Consider the following 16,032-nt stretch of genomic DNA (forward strand, 5'->3'; position numbering starts at 1 on the left):
TTTTGCATCGAGTGTCACAATGTAAATACAAAGAACAAACTCATTTTGAAATGATTGTATGCTAATGCCAGAAGTCTACAAAGTAAGATGGGAGAATTAGAGTGTATAGCAGTGAATGATGACATTCGAACTTAATAGGCATCTCAGAGACATGGTGGAAAGAGGATAACCAATGTGATATAATTTGTACCCCGGTATAAACCTATCGCAATGACAGAGAGGAGCATCTTGGTGGCGAGTGGTGGCGCTTTATGTCTGGGATGCCATAGAGTCAAAACAGGATAAAGATCCTGCATGAGACTAAATGTACTATTGAATCTTTATGGGTAGAAATCCCTTGTGTGTTAGGGAATTAATAGTGAAGGAGTATACTACCGTCCACCTGGCTAAATTGTTGAGACAGACAGTGAAATGCTAAGAGAAAAATAGGGAAGCTAACGAAACTGGTAATGCAGTAATAATGAGGAATTTCAATTATCCCAATATTGACTGGGTAAGTGAAACATCAGGGCATGCTAGAGATAGAATAAAAGATAGTTTTATGGAGCAACTGGTTCAGAAACCAACGAGAGAAAGAGCAATTTTAGATCTAATTCTCAGTGAAGCAAGGATTTGGTGAGAGAGGGTAACAGTGGTGGGGCCACTTGGCAATAGAGATAATATGATCAAATCTGAATTAATGACTGGAAGGGGGGACAGTATGTAAATCCACAGCTCTAGCACTAAACTTTCAAAAGGGACACTTTGATAAAATGAGAAAAATAGAAAAAAAAACTGAAAGGTACAGCTACAAAAACTAAAAAGTGTGCAACAGACGTGGACAATGTTAAAAATACCATCTAGAAGCACAGATCAGATATATTCCATGCATTAAGAAAGGTGGAAGGAAGGCAAAATGATTACCGGCATAGTTAAAAGGTAAGGTGAAAGAGGCTATTTTATCCAAAAGATCTTCATTCAAAAATTGGAAGAAGGATCAAATAGAAGAAAACAGGTTAAGCATAAGCGTTGGCAAATTAAATGTAAGACGCTGATAAGACAGGCTAAGAAAGAATTTGAAAAAGAGTTGGCCGTAGAGGCAAAAACTCACAGTAAAAACTTTTTTAAATATATCCGAAGCAGAAAGCCTGTGAGGGAGTCAGTTGGACCATTAGATGATCGAGGGATTAAAGGGGGACTTAGAGAAGATAAGGCCATCACGGAAAGATTAAACAATTTCTTTGCCTCAGTGTTTACTGAAGAGGATGTTGGGGAGATACCCGTTCTGGAGAAGGTTTTCATGGGTAATGATACAGATAGACTGAACCAAATCATGGTAAACCTAGAAGATGTGGTAGACCTAACTGACAAACTGAAGAGGAGTAAATCACCTGGACCGGATGGTATTCACCCCAGGGTTCTGAAGAAACTCAAAAAAATGAAATTTCAGATCTATTAGTAAAAATGTGTAACCTATCATTAAAATCGTTCATTGAACCTGAAGACTGGAGGGTGGCTAATGGAACCCAATATTTAAAAAGGGCTCCAGGGATGATCCAGAAAACTATAGACCAGTGAGCTTGGCTTCAGTGCTGGGTAAATCGTGGAAAGTTTTCTAAAGATCAAAAGCACAGAACATAGAGAAAGACATGGTTTAATGGAACAAAGTCAGCATGGCTTTACCCAAGGATGCCAGTGGCCAGTAGTTGGTGTTCCACCTTCACGGAGCGGAAGGATGGAGGGCTACTATTTCCAAAAAAAATAAATAAATAAATAAAACAAAACAAAAAAATAAAAACAGGGGTGGATAAGAGTATGGGGCAAGGGGGTGGCCTGCTTGTTACAGCGGTTGCTACCCCTAATTGAGCTGGATGTCACTTGGATGCAGATACGGAGCTGCTCTCTAAATTGGGTGGAGGGGAATTAGGGCTGGAGGGTACTGGAAGCCAATAGTAACAGGTGGGAGAGAGAAAAAGGGAAAAAAATGGATAAAGTGCGTAGCTTGCTGGGCAGACTTGATGGGCCGTTTGGTCTTCTTCTGCCGTCATTTCTATGTATGTTTCTATGTTTATACTTTTTTCGAAGAGGTTAATAACATGGAGATAAAAGTGAACCGGTAGATATAGTGTATTTGGATTTTCAGAAGGCATTTGACAAAGTTCCACATAAGGAGCTTCTAGGAAAAGTAAAAAGTCATGGGATAGGTGGCAATGTCCTTTCATGGATTACAAACAGGTTAAAAGACAGAAAACAGAGAGTAGGATTAAATGGCCAATTTCAGTGGAGGGAGCTGGGCAGTGGAGTGACTCAGGGAACCATGCTTTTCAATATATTTATAAATGATCTGGAAAGGAATACGACGAGTGAGGTAATCAAATTTGCAGATGATACAAAATTATTCAGAGTAGTTAAATCACAAGCAGATTTTGATAAATTGCAGGAGGACCTTGTGAGACTGGAAAACTGGGCATCCAAATAGCAGATTAAATTTAATGTGGATAAGAGCAAGGTGATGCATATAGGGAAAAATAATCCATGCAATAATTACACAATGTTAGGTTCCATATTAGGAGATACCACCCAGGAAAGAGATCTAGGCGTCATAGTGGATAATACATTGAAATCATCAGCTCAGTGTGCTGAGGCAGTCAAAAAAGAAAACAATGTTAGGAATTATTAGAAAGGGAATGGTGAACAAAACGGTAAATGTCATAATGCCTCTGAATCATTGTATGGTGAGACCACACCTTGAATACTGTGTACAATTCTGGTCACTGCATCTCAGAAAAGATATAGTTGCGATGGAGAAGGTACAGAGAAGGGCGACCAAAATAATAAAGGGGTTGGAAAAGCTCCCCTATGAGGAAAGACTAAAGAGATTCAGCTTGGAGAAAAGACAATTGAGGGGGGGATATGATAGAGGTGTTTAAAATCATGAGAGATCTAGAACACGTAATGTGAATCAATTATTTACTCTTTCGGATAATAGAAGGACTAGGGGGGCGCTCCATGAAGTTAGCATGTAGCATATTTTAAACTAATCGGAGAAAGTTCTTTTTCACTCAGCACACAATTAAACTCTGGAATTTATTGCCAGGGGATGTGGTTATTGCAGTTACTGTAGCTGGTTTTAAAAAAGGTTTGGATAAGTTCTTGGAGGAAAAGTCCATTATCTGTTATTAATCAAGTTGGCTTAGAAAATAGTCACTGCTATTACTAGCATCAGTAGCATGGGATATACTTAGTTTTTGGGTACTTGCCAGGAACTTCTAGCCTGGATTGGCCACTGTTGGAAACAGGATGCTGGACTTGATGGACCCTTGGTCTGACCCAGTATGGCATGTTCTTACCGTATAAGCATTGGCAAGTTGAAAGTAAGACACTGGAAAGATAGGCTAAGAGAAAATTTGAAAAGAAGTTAGCCATAGAAGCAAAAACTCACAATAAAAACTTTTAAAAATATATCCAAAGCAGCAAGCCTGCGATGGAGTCGGTTAGACTGTTGGATGATCAAGAGGTTAAAGGGGCACTTAGAGAAGATAAGGCCATCGCGGAAAGATTAAACTATTTCTTTTCTTCAGTGTTTATGGAAGAGGATGCTGGAGACATAACCATTCCGGAGAAGGTTTTCATGGGTAATGATTCTGATCAACTGAATCAAATCACGGTGAACCTGGAAGTTGTGGTAGGCGTGATTGACAAACTGAAGAGTAGTAAATCACCTGGACCGGATGATGTATCCCCCCAGGTTCTGAAAGAACTAAAAAATGAAATTTCAGAACTATTAGTAAAAATTTGTAACCTATCATTAAAATCATCCATTGTAGCTGAAGACTGGAGGATAGCTAATGTAACCTCAATATTTAAAAAGGGCTCCAGGGGGCGATCCTGGAAAATACAGACCGGTTAGCCTGACTTCAGTGCCAGGAAAAATAGTGGAAAGTGTTCTAAACATCAAAATCACAGAACATATAGAAAGACATGGCTTAATGGAACAAAGTCAACATGGCTTTACTCAAGGCAAGTCTTGCCTCACAAATCTGCTTCACTTTTTTGAAGGAGTTAATAAACATGTGGATAATGGTGAACTGGTAGATGTAGTGTTCTTGGATTTTCAGAAGGCGTTTGACAAAGGTCCTCATGAGAGGCTTCTAGGAAAAGTAAAAAGTCATGGGATAGGTGGCAATGTCCTTTCGTGGATTACAAACTGGCTAAAAGACAGGAAACAGAGAGTAGGATTAAATGGACAATTTTCTCAGTGGAAGGGAGTGGGCAGTGGAGTGCCTCAGGGATCTGTATTGGGACCCTTACTTTTCAATATATTTATAAATGATTTGGAAAGAAATACGACGAGTGAGGTAATCAAATTTGCAGATGACACAAAATTGTTCAGAGTAGTTAAATCACAAGCAGATTGTGATAAATTGCAGGAAGACCTTGTGAGACTGGAAAATTGGGCATCAAAATGGCAGATGAAATTTAATGTGGATAAGTGCAAGGTGACGCATATAGGGAAAAATAACCCTTGCCATAGTTACACAATGTTAGGTTCCATATTAGGTGCTACTACCCAAGAAAGATCTAGGCGTCATAGTGAATAACACATTGAAATCATCGGTTCAGTGTGCTGTGGCAGTCAAAAAAGCAAATAGAATGTTGGGAATTATTAGAAAGGGAATGGTGAATAAAACGGAAAATATCATAATGCCTCTGTATCGCTCCATGGTGAGACTGCACCTTGAATACTGTGTACAATTCTGGTTGCCGCATCTCAAAAAAGATAGAATTGCGATGGAGAAGGTACAGAAAAGGGCTACCAAAATGATAAGGGGAATGGAACAGCTCCCCTATGAGGAAAGATTAAAGAGGTTAGGACTTTTCAGCTTGGAGAAGAGATGGCTGAGGGGGGATATGATAGAGGTGTTTAAAATCATGAGAGGTCTAGAACGGGTAGATGTGAATCGGTTATTTACGCTTTCGGATAATAGAAAGACTAGGGGGCACACACCATGAAGTTAGCATGTGGCACATTTAAAACTAATCGGAGAAAGTTCTTTTTCACTCAACGCACAATTAAACTCTGGAATTTGTTGCCAGAGGATGTGGTTAGTGCAGTTAGTGTAGCTGTGTTTAAAAAAGGATTGGATAAGTTCTTGGAGGAGAAGTCCATTACCTGCTATTAAGTTCACTTAGAGAATAGCCACTGCCATTAGCAATGGTAACATGGAATAGACTTAGTTTTTGGGTACTTGCCAGGTTCTTATGGCCTGGATTGGCCACTGTTGGAAACAGGATGCTGGGCTTGATGGACCCTTGGTCTGACCCAGTATGGCATGTTCTTATGTTCTTATGGGTCAGACCAAAGGTCCATCAAGCCCAGTATCCTGTTTCCAACAGTGGCCAATCCAGGTCACAATTACCTGGCAAGATCCCAAGGGATTTCCCTCCTTCACAGCTGATGGAGACAGAGGACATATCTTTTTATGACCTCACTCAGGGCTATAAGGGAGGTCTGGTTCTGGTCCAATCCAACAGCCTACTGCCAGAGTAATGTGACCAATTCACCTCTTTTCATCAATAAAAACATCATAGGACCCACAGGATTGTTATGAGTGAGCAAGAGGTACAAGAATCGAAAGAGAGAACAGGCACCTTTAGGAAGACAGGAAATGTACCTCGTGCTTGATTTCCTCCCCCCAACCGTGTTCCTGGATGGGTTCTGGACTGGTCTAGCAGGACTCAAGGAAAAAAATGTATCATGTAAGAATAATATAAACTCCTCTAGCAGGAAGAAAAGGAAGGTACTGAGTGTGGGAGTTACAAAAACTACTCTCTGCTAGGGTGGGAGGAAGACAGAGCTGACTTGATAATTCCTGCCTCAAAAGGCAGCATCTTCCTTGATCTGTACGTCCAACTTTTAATGCTTAACAAAAGAATGTAACGATGACCAGGCAGTTGCCTGACAAATTTCCACTGGGGAGGCTGAGGCTGCCTCTAGCCAAGATGCTGCTTGAGTCCTAGTTGAATGAGTCTGGAATGCTAATGGATCTTTTTTTTTTTTTTATAGTAAGTAAGTCAATGTGATTGCTTCCCTAATCCATCTGGCTATGGTGTCCTTGGGAGGCTGCTTCCCTCTTCCTTGTGCTGCCAAACAAGCCAAATAGCATGTCGGTTTTCCTAAAGGCGCTTGTCACCTTCAAATATCTGAACAAAAGTTCAATGTATGACTAATAGATGAAGACTCCTATCATTCCCCTTACAGTCCTTGCTATTGAAGGCTGAAAGGGATACCACCTGATTTATATGAAATACTAAGAACAATGGAACTGGCCTAAATGTGACCAAATCTTGCGAGAATATAAAGTAAGAATCCTTGCTTGACAGGGCCTGCAGCTCTGAGATGCGCCTGGCTGAGAAAATTGCCACAAGGAAGGAAGCCTTTAGTGTCAAGTTCTTAATAGATACCTGCTTTAATTCCTCAAAAAGAAGTTTAATGAATGCCCTCACTGGGCGAAATGGTATTCTAATGCATTTTACCCTTTAAGAAAACACCCTATATCTCTGGGTGCACCGAGGTGCTTTTAATTCGGCACCTATAACATGCAATGGCTGCAGTCTGGACCTTTAAGAACCAGGGTACCAGACCTCTATCCAGACCTGCTTGAGGGAACCTAATATTTCCAAGATATCTGTTCTTCAAGAACAGACCTGCTTGGCACAAAAGTTCTCAAACACTCACCAATCCCTGAAATAGGCCATGGAAGTAGAAAACTTCCACACATTTAACATAACTGAGATTGAAGAGGCAGAGTACCCTTTCTTATGCAGGCATGCCTTCCCAAAGGTCAGGCAATGAGAGAGAATAGCGACAGGTCTTCCATCGGTACTAGACCTGCCAGAGAAAACCCTACTTCTTGGGCAGAGGCAGTGAAACTTTGCCCAGCAACCTTAAAAGATCTATAGAACAGGGTCTTATTGGGCAATCTACTAGGTTGACCAAGAATGAATGGTTTTCCACATTCTTTATTGTCCTGCTAATTAGTGGCTATGGTGAGTTGACACATAGTAGGCTGAGCCTTGGCCACAGGAATGAGTGCATTTATTTCCCTGGACCCCAGCTACACCCTATGGTTGAAAACTTTATCGGCCTTGGCATTTACACATGTTGCCATTAGGTCCACGCTTGGGTGCCCCCAGCGGCTTACTATCATTTGAAAGGCCTCTGGCCCCAGTGGCCATTCTCCTGGGTTCAACCTATTCCTGCTGAGGTAGTTGAAATCAAAATTATAAACCAGGCTCCATCTGAAGATGTAACTCCACATGAGGTCTGCCATCCTGCTTCTCCTCGGAGAAGTTTCTTTAAACAGATGTATTATATATCTATCTGAGTAAATATCTTGGTCTGCAGAGTGTTCTTTTTTTCAGCTCCCAAAATCCTGCTTCATTTGGGTCTCTAATTTTTCAGTATATTGTTATCTTAAGGTCATTTAAACAAGTTTTCATATGAGCCCAGGGCTTAATTTGTAAACAAAAAGGGAATGGTGAAATTTGGGGTTGGGACAGAGTGAGGGGAGCAGGGCCAGGCCCGAGCTGTGTGTGGGGAAGCAGGACTAGGGTTGAAGGTGAATGCTCTCCTATACATACCCTGTCTCTCACACACACATATGTAAAAACACTTAATACTCTTCCTCTTCATCCCAGTGATCCTCCCTCTTCTGCCCCCAACCTCCAGGCCTTCACACCACTGCTCACTGAGCACTGATGGGCAAAGAATGGCTGAGGGATGAGCACTGTTGGGGGCTGGGGATGAAGGATCACTAAGGCAAGGAAGATAGTAGAGAGAATGGGGCCTCTTCTCTCTTCCTTGGTGATCCTGGTTCTTCACTCCAAGGCCCCCTCCCAAGCTCCACCATGATTCCTCCAGCAATCCTAGAGCTTCCAAGTCTCATCCCCAATCCATGGTAGTTCACAAGCCCCCCTCCCAAAGGTCACCAACTCCCCCATCCTGGAAAATTATCCTCTCCAGCAATTCTCCTCCTCTATCTCCTTGGTCAGAAAGGCACAGAACCCCTCTGCCATCTATCCTCTGCAATAGATGTGGAGGCATACTGGTATACATCACTCGCTCTCCTTAGCCTCTTCAGTGTGGGTAGCATCTGGACTTCAAAAGTGCATCCTGCTCTTTACCTTCTTGGGGGAGGAAGTAAGGAAGCAGCATCATGTGCTCTCCTCACTCAACTCTTTCCCTGCTCTCTGCAGTTGCCTCACTAACAGACTGTCCTCCACTCTTATCTCACTCATAACTCACAGTCCCTCTGAACCTCATAACTTTGATCCCCTCACCCCCCACAGCCCCACCAATCCCCACATCCACTCTTTTTAACCCCCTGAAATCCCCTCAATCACTTGCTCTCCCCTCTAATCTCCTCACTCTTACTCCCCATCTTCTCATTCACTGTCTTGCCCTTCTCCCACCTTCACTCTGCTTTCCTCTGATACTTTCATTCACTGTCCCTCCCCCTGCCCCCCCACCATAACCACAGTCACTCACTTGCCCCCTCCCCCTCTCCTAGTGTGATCAGCAGCATCAGATGACTCGAGGCCCGGGAAGCCAGCACGGTAAACATCAACCGGTCAAGGAAGACAACACACGCAGAATTGGCAAAAGCAATGGGGTTGACAGGCATTCACCTCATGTCTCTCTAACTTTGGTCATTTTCTTTTAAAGCCTCCTCAATTGTGCCAGGAAAGGGCATAAAAATCAAGGCTCCTCTGGGACTTAGGGAGCCAGAAATGATACGTGCCAGCACCAGCTCCTCTTCCATGTCTGCAGAGAACCAAGACCGATTTACACCACCAGCTCTACTCTGCTTCCATGGGTTCCAGAAAAAAAAGATGGTAGAATGCCATTCTGGGTTGATCCACCTGAAAATAAATCATGATGTGGGAACGAACAGTGATTCCCACATGCCTGAAATCATGAACTAGTCTGACGCCAGCCTTTCTTAAAACATAATCTTTATTCACAGCTTCAGATCATATACACTACAATGAGCTGCCTTTACCTTCAGACAGTGTACTCGCTACTCACAGTTTGTACTGCTTTGTCTCAGCTCAGTGTTTGGACAGTGTTACATTACAGGAGCTGCCCTCCTCCCAGAGACCTGGCTTGGTCTGGTTATCCCCATCTGCATCCAAGCCCCTATTCCCCAGTCTCTGGTTATGCCCTCTGAGCCCCTCAGGATCCCACCTATAGAGCATACTCTCCTTAGTGGATTTAAGGTGGACCAGGTGTCTAACAAGTAAACAGAGGAGCTATCTCACACATGGGTAACAGACACCAAAAGGGACTGAATTAGCACAAGTTTGAAACGTGTGAGCTGTAATGCCAATCCTCAAGGGCAGGGTTGAAGCTTTGACGACTGCCACTATTGCTCATAAATGTCCAACATGTACTAATTCAAACACTTTTCGTGTGTTTTTTGCTCTGCGGATTCTGCTTCAGTAACATCTCTGCCACTCCTGTTTCCTGTAGAACAGGAGATGGGCTAAATTAGGAATCAGTGTGGCTGTTCTCTGTTTTGTCAGTAGCAGCTCACCCTCTCCCCTCCTCTTCCCTGCAAGCTACCTGTTGAGGAGGCACTGGAGCAGAACACCCCTGCTGATCTGTCTCTTAAGGCTAAACAGAAGCGCCAGAATGTTCCAGGCTGTTCCCCCACAAATGTAAGCCCTGTATGGGCATATAAACTTAGGAAACACAGTTCTTCATGTAATGCTGGCTCCTTTTTCTATTTGTTTCTGATTTTTAAATGTTATGTATTACCTAGAACTAGTCATCAAATTTAGATCTATATCTAAAAAAAGACTGAAGACCTGGCTCTTCATCCAAGCCTACGCCTGAGCTGGACTCTACCAATCATTCTCCCTCCATGGCCAACTCAAATGTTCGACCAACTACTTAATAATCATAGAACTCTTTCGATCGACCGCTTGTTACATGATTGATCCCAATCGCTAATATGTTAAATTTCATTTTATAATGATGTTTTTCTTAATGTCATAGGTTATTTAATCTAAGTTAATACTTTATCCCAGTTCCTCGCTCCTCCTTGTGCTCTGTAAGACAAACATGTTAAGTCTGTTCTATGTTATATGTAAACCGAAGTGATTAGTAACATTGTTACCAGAACCTCGGTATATAAAAACACTAAATAAATAAATAAATCAATCAATCAATCAATAAATCTAAGTATTCACAAAAGTTGACATTACATAGATTTCTGCACCAGGATAATACTGGCTCAATATTTATCTACAAAGCACATGTTTACTTTCCTCTTCTTGTTATCTTTTGATCCTTTTTCAATCAAGGTTATTTAATAGACGTTTTATAAGTATCTACCCAATTTGTTTATAATTATTTTCTGTAAGATATTCTATACATATCTTATAATATTTTCACAAGTACTGTATTCTCCTTAGTAGCTCTTTGCATAAGCTTTTATCTATTACACATGATTTTTTAAATTATTTTCTTTCTACTTTGTAAGTAATCATACCAGATTATTGGAAACCACTGCCATAAGAATATTCCTCTGAGACAGGCACCTTGTCAGAACTGACACTTTGCAAGTCTATTACACCCAGACTGGATTTTGGATTTGGATTATACTCACTTTTCCAAATCCATGCTCAAGGCAAGTTACAAATCTGGTACAGTAGACAGGGCAGGGATGTAAGAAATGAAGGATTAAGTGATCTTGGCAAATGTTTCAAGAAGAGTCAGTGGAAGGAAGTAGAATTTGAACCCTGGCTTCCCTATTTCTCAGCCCATTGTTCTAACCACTAAACCATTCCTCCGCTTTGGCAGTATACTGTTCTCTTCTCAAGCTTTATGTTAGACTCCCTTACTTTGTATTCACAATTTGAAAATTTGTGTTATGTTGATGTTCATATAATTTGTAAGCTACAGAGAAGGAAGGAGATAAGGAAGGAACCGTGCGCAGCAAAACTCTATCATTGTAAATCCTAAGAAAAGGATCTCGACACGACAAAGCCTGTAACTCTGAAATGCGTCGAGCAGAACAAATGGCTACGAGGAAAACAATCTTCAAGGTAAAATCCTTAATGGGAGCCCTCCGTAAAGGCTCAAAGGGGGCTCCGCAAATCACCAGGTTCAAACTCCAGTCCGGACATAACGGGCATACGGGAGGATGTAAATGCTTTACTCCTTTGAGGAAATGCAAAATGTCTGGATGCACTGCCAGCGACCAACCGAGAACTCTGCCCGTTAAGGCACCTAAGGCAGCCACCTGAACCCTAAGAGAGTTGACAGCTAAACCTTTGGCCAACCTCTGTTGCCGGAAGTCCAACACCTGGGGAATCTCCGTTGACAAAGGATCCAAGGAGTGCTGGCGGCACTATGCCTCAAATAACTTCCAGACTCTAACATAGGCCATAGAAATAGAAGGCCGATGCGCCTGAAGAAGAGTGGAAATGACCTGCTCGGAACATACCCTCAATCACAATCGCCGCCTCATAAAAGCCAGGCTGCAAGAGAGAAGTGATCCTCCCGATCCGAAAATATGGGCCACTGATGGAGTAGATGCGGAAGATGCGCCAGCTGTAGAGGACCTTCCAAGGCTAATCACACCATGTCCGCGAACCACGGGCGACATGGCCACTCCAGAGCCACCAACACTACACTGACTGGATGCCTCTCTATGTGTCGTAGAAGCCAATCGATGAGAGGCCAGAGAGGAAAGGCAAAGACGGAACGCTTCTTCAGCCATCGTCGAGAAATAGGCTTGGTAGGATTGGATGCTCTGGTATGTCCGTGGCCCACGGGCATTCTTCTCTATGCATTTCCTCCCTGGCCTCTCATCGGTCAGCTTCTACGACGCATAGAGCGGCATCCAGGCAGTGTAGTGTTGGTGGCTCCGGAGTGGCCATGTCGCCCTTGGTTCGCGGACATGGTGCGATTAGCCTTGGAAGATCCTCTCCAGCTGGTGCATCTTCCGCATCTACTCGTCAGTGGCCCATATTTTCGGATCGGGAGGATCACTTCTCTCTCTGAGACTGTATTTGCATTATGTTGAAAAATACATAATTACATAGAAATACAGAAAAATAGAAATGACAGCAGAAAAAGACCAATCGACTCATCCAGTCTGCCCAGAAAGCTCCCACACTTATTTCCCACACATAGAAACATAGAAATGACAGCAGAAGAAGACCAAACGGCCCATCCAGTCTGCCCAGCAAGCACTTTTTTTCTTCTCATACTTATCTGTTTCTCTTGGCTCTTAGTAACCTTTTGGTTCTATTTCCCTTCCACACCCACCATTAATGTAGAGAGCAGTGTTGGAACTGCATCTAAGTGAAATATCTAGCTTAATTAGTTAGGGGTAGTAACTGCCGCAATAAGCAAGCTAGACCCATGCTTATTTGTTTACCCAGACTATGTAATTCAGTCCTTGTTGGTTGTTGTCTGTATATAGATCCACTTTTCTTCATTCCCCCTGCCGTTGAAGCAGAGAGCTATGCTGGATATGCGTGAAGTATCGGTCTTCCTCCCTTATCTGTTTCACCAACCACCAAGTTCAGGGCCCTTGTTGGTAACTGTTTGATTCAAATTACCTGCCATCCCCTGCCATTGATGCAGAGAGTAACACTGGAGTTGCATAAGGCTTAATGGTTAACGGTAGTAACCGCCACATCAAGCAAGTTACCCCGATGCTTGTTTACCCAGACTGCACAGATCAATGCCTTGTTGGATGTTGTCTGAATGTAAATCCTCTTTTCCACATTTATCCCTGCCGTTGAAGCAGAGAGCAACGCTGTATATGCATTCAAAGTGATGTATCAGGCTTAATTGGTTTAGGGTTTTACTCTTGTTGTTTCTGTTCTCTGCTGGGGGAATTAGAACAACAAATTTGATAACTGTACTTGCCTTGTTTCACTATATTTCTGTTTTGAAAATCAAACCAAGAATCTGAAATGTTATAATTTCTCCAAATAATGAGTATCTGAACATAAAGCACTGTGTCCAATGATGGCCAACTCTGGAGGCCTTACTTCTGAAAGATATATTCAGGCTAGAAGCAGGCCAGAGAAAAACTACTAAAATGGTGCAAAAGAGATGAGAATTTAAGGGTCTAAATAATTAGCATAGTAAATGATGGCAGATTAGGACAAATAGTCCACCAATCTGCCCAACAAGGAGTTCGGAGCTCAAACTGTCACTCCGTGCACATTCTCCCCTAGCCTTCCTGTTCAGGGTTACAATGGCCCCTCTGTGCAAGTCACCCATATTCAGAAAACTTATCATATTACTCCCATGCTTTTTCAATCCTCTTGCTACAAGGGATCATCTATGTTTATCCCACACCCATTTGAATTCCTCTACTATTTTTGTCTTCAGCACCTCCTCCGAAAGGGCATTCCAAGCATCCATCACCCTTTCCATGGAAAAAAAAAATTCTTGACGTTGTTTGAGTCTATTAACTTAGAGTATACTTAATAGCAGTACTTCTCAACCCAGTCCTCAGCACACACCTAGCCAGTCAGATATTCAGGATAACCACAACAAATATGTATGAGATAGATTTGCATACAATGGAAACAGTGCATGCATAACTAGCTTATGCTTATTCACTGTGGATATCCTGAAAACCTGAATGGTTGGGAGTGCCCAGAGGACTGAGATGAGAAGCACAGCTTTAGAGGTCAGAAAAGAAGGGAGATATCACAGAGACATTCAACTAACTGAAAGGAAATTTGAACAAGAGGTCACAGAATGAGGGTCCAGAAAGTTAGACTTGGGAGCAATATCAGAATATTTCTTTGCTGAAAGGGTGGTGGCCTCTCCTAGTGAAGGAATAACCAGTAAGGAAAAAAAAAAAAAGAGGCGATAATGCCCATGTGCAGGTCCTTGGTGAGGCCCCACCTGGAGTACTGTGTTCAATACTGGAAGCCGTATCTTAAAAAGCTAGAGATAGGATAGAGGCAGTCCAGAAAAGGGTGACCAAAATGGTGTGGGGACTGTACAGAAAGACTTAAGAGGAGAGGCTGAAGGATCTGAATATGAATCCCTGGAAGAAAGGAGGTGGAGGGGAGACATGATACAGACCGTCAGATACCTGAATGGTTTTAATGATGCATGTTTCTCAAATCTCCTGTTTACCAATGATGCATCAATTATGAATTATAATAGCCAGGTATAGGATAAATTCTGACAGCCCCAGACCCTGCTACAATAAGGTGAACTTTAAACCGCATTACATCAGTGGAAACTAGAGGCCTTGTTCCAATGCAGTATAGGAGACCTTATCAGATGTACCTGTTTGTCAGTTCCTGCGCAAATAAAGAAACCAGACAGAAGAGACAATAGGATTTAAGATCCTAAGCAAGTGTCAGGGACATTCAAGCAGAGACCCCCGTCCTTGGAAGGAAAAGGGGAGTGGGGCAGCCTGAGACAGTGATGGCACTCTGACATGCAGCTTGTCCTGCCAACGTGGCAGGACCCCTCCCGAGGTAATGGGGGGTGGGCGGAGAAAATAACCTGCAAAGTAGCAAGAGACCCTCCAACCACCACGAGGGTATGCATGAGCTTATGCATATTTATCAGCTGGTAAGTAGAAGATAGGGGGGGAAAGGAGGAGAAAAGGCAGAAGAGAAGGAAAGAAGAACCTCCTGGCAGAGCAACCCAGAAGCCAAAAAGGAAGCAGGAAGGCGAGGCACGGACCCCCGGAGGAGCCCAAACCCTGAAAACAAACCCGGGGATAAAACCCTGAGAGCGAGAACCTGTGCTGAGGTGTCCCTGGAAGCAAAAGGAGGATCAAAGACTGACCAGATCTCCCTCCTATCCCGAAGGGTGAGAACCAGCCCAGACAGCCTGGCCCGCATAAAGCCAGGAAGTAAGCCTATCCCTTGCCCATGCTCTCCAGCGCTGCTTCAGAAATAAACAGAAGAATAGCCTGAAAGTTCAAATCAAGAGTACGTTAGTCATAAGTGTTAGTATCTCAAGCAGGCTAAGGTTTATGGCATGTTTTGTTATCCCCCCATGATACAGAACTTTCTTTAGGGAAAACTGGTACTTAGTAGCCAGGATATTAAAGATAGGTAGTTTTATTTTCTAAATGCTATGTCCTGCCAAATCTGATAAATAAAAGTCTATTTCTGAGGAGAATACACATTGTCTTTTACCTGACTTAGGATCGCAAGGAAGGTGGGAGGGCAGCTGGAGGTGTCTTGTAGCAGACAGATCCCTGCACCCGCCAACCTGCCTACAAGTAGGGGAGAAAGGGGGAATTAGATTCAGATGACAACCAACACTGGGCCTGACCTTTATGGTCTAGGGTACAAATGTAAAAATGTAACTAACAGTAATTTTGTTGTGGGTTTGACAGTTGCTTGGTTTTCATTTTTAATATTACTACCCTTAACGGAATCATGGCAATATGTTGAAATCCTCTGCTCAGTGTGCGACTGTGGCCAAAAAAGCAAATAATTCCTAGCATTCTATTAGGAAAGAAATGAAGAATAAAATAGAGAATATCATATGGCCACTGTATTGCTCCATGGTGTGACGCGCCTTGAGTACTGTGTGCAGTTCTCATAGTAACATTGTAACTGCAGAAAAAGACCAAGTGGTCCATCTAGTCTGAGCAGCAAATTTCTTATGGTAGTAACTGCCACTCTATGCAGACTAGATGAACCATGGAGGATTTCAACATACTGTCTACGACACCTAGATCCTTTTCCTGAGTAGTGATCCCCAATGTGGAACTTGGCATGCATCACTTTGTATTTATTCACGTTAAATGTCATCTGCCATCCTGCAATTTCTCACAACACTCTTGAAATTTAACAACTCTGAATAATTTTGTATCATCAGCAAATTTAATCACCTCACTCCTTGTTACCATTTCTAAGTCATTTATAAATATGTCAAAAAGCAGCAGTCCCAGTATAGATCCCTGGGGCACTCCACTATTCACCTTTCTCCACTGAGAAACTTAATCATTTAGCCCTAATCTTTATTTTCTCTCT

General features: G+C 42.6%; 1 protein-coding gene across 1 annotated transcript in view; it reads right to left on the reverse strand.

Moving 5' to 3' along the window:
- The window catches only part of RB1CC1 (RB1 inducible coiled-coil 1), a 434,332-nt gene that overhangs the window by 415,988 nt on the left and 2,312 nt on the right, over positions 1–16,032 (reverse strand).

Source organism: Rhinatrema bivittatum, chromosome 2 (genome assembly GCF_901001135.1).
Source record: "Rhinatrema bivittatum chromosome 2, aRhiBiv1.1, whole genome shotgun sequence".
Lineage (NCBI taxonomy): Eukaryota > Metazoa > Chordata > Amphibia > Gymnophiona > Rhinatrematidae > Rhinatrema > Rhinatrema bivittatum.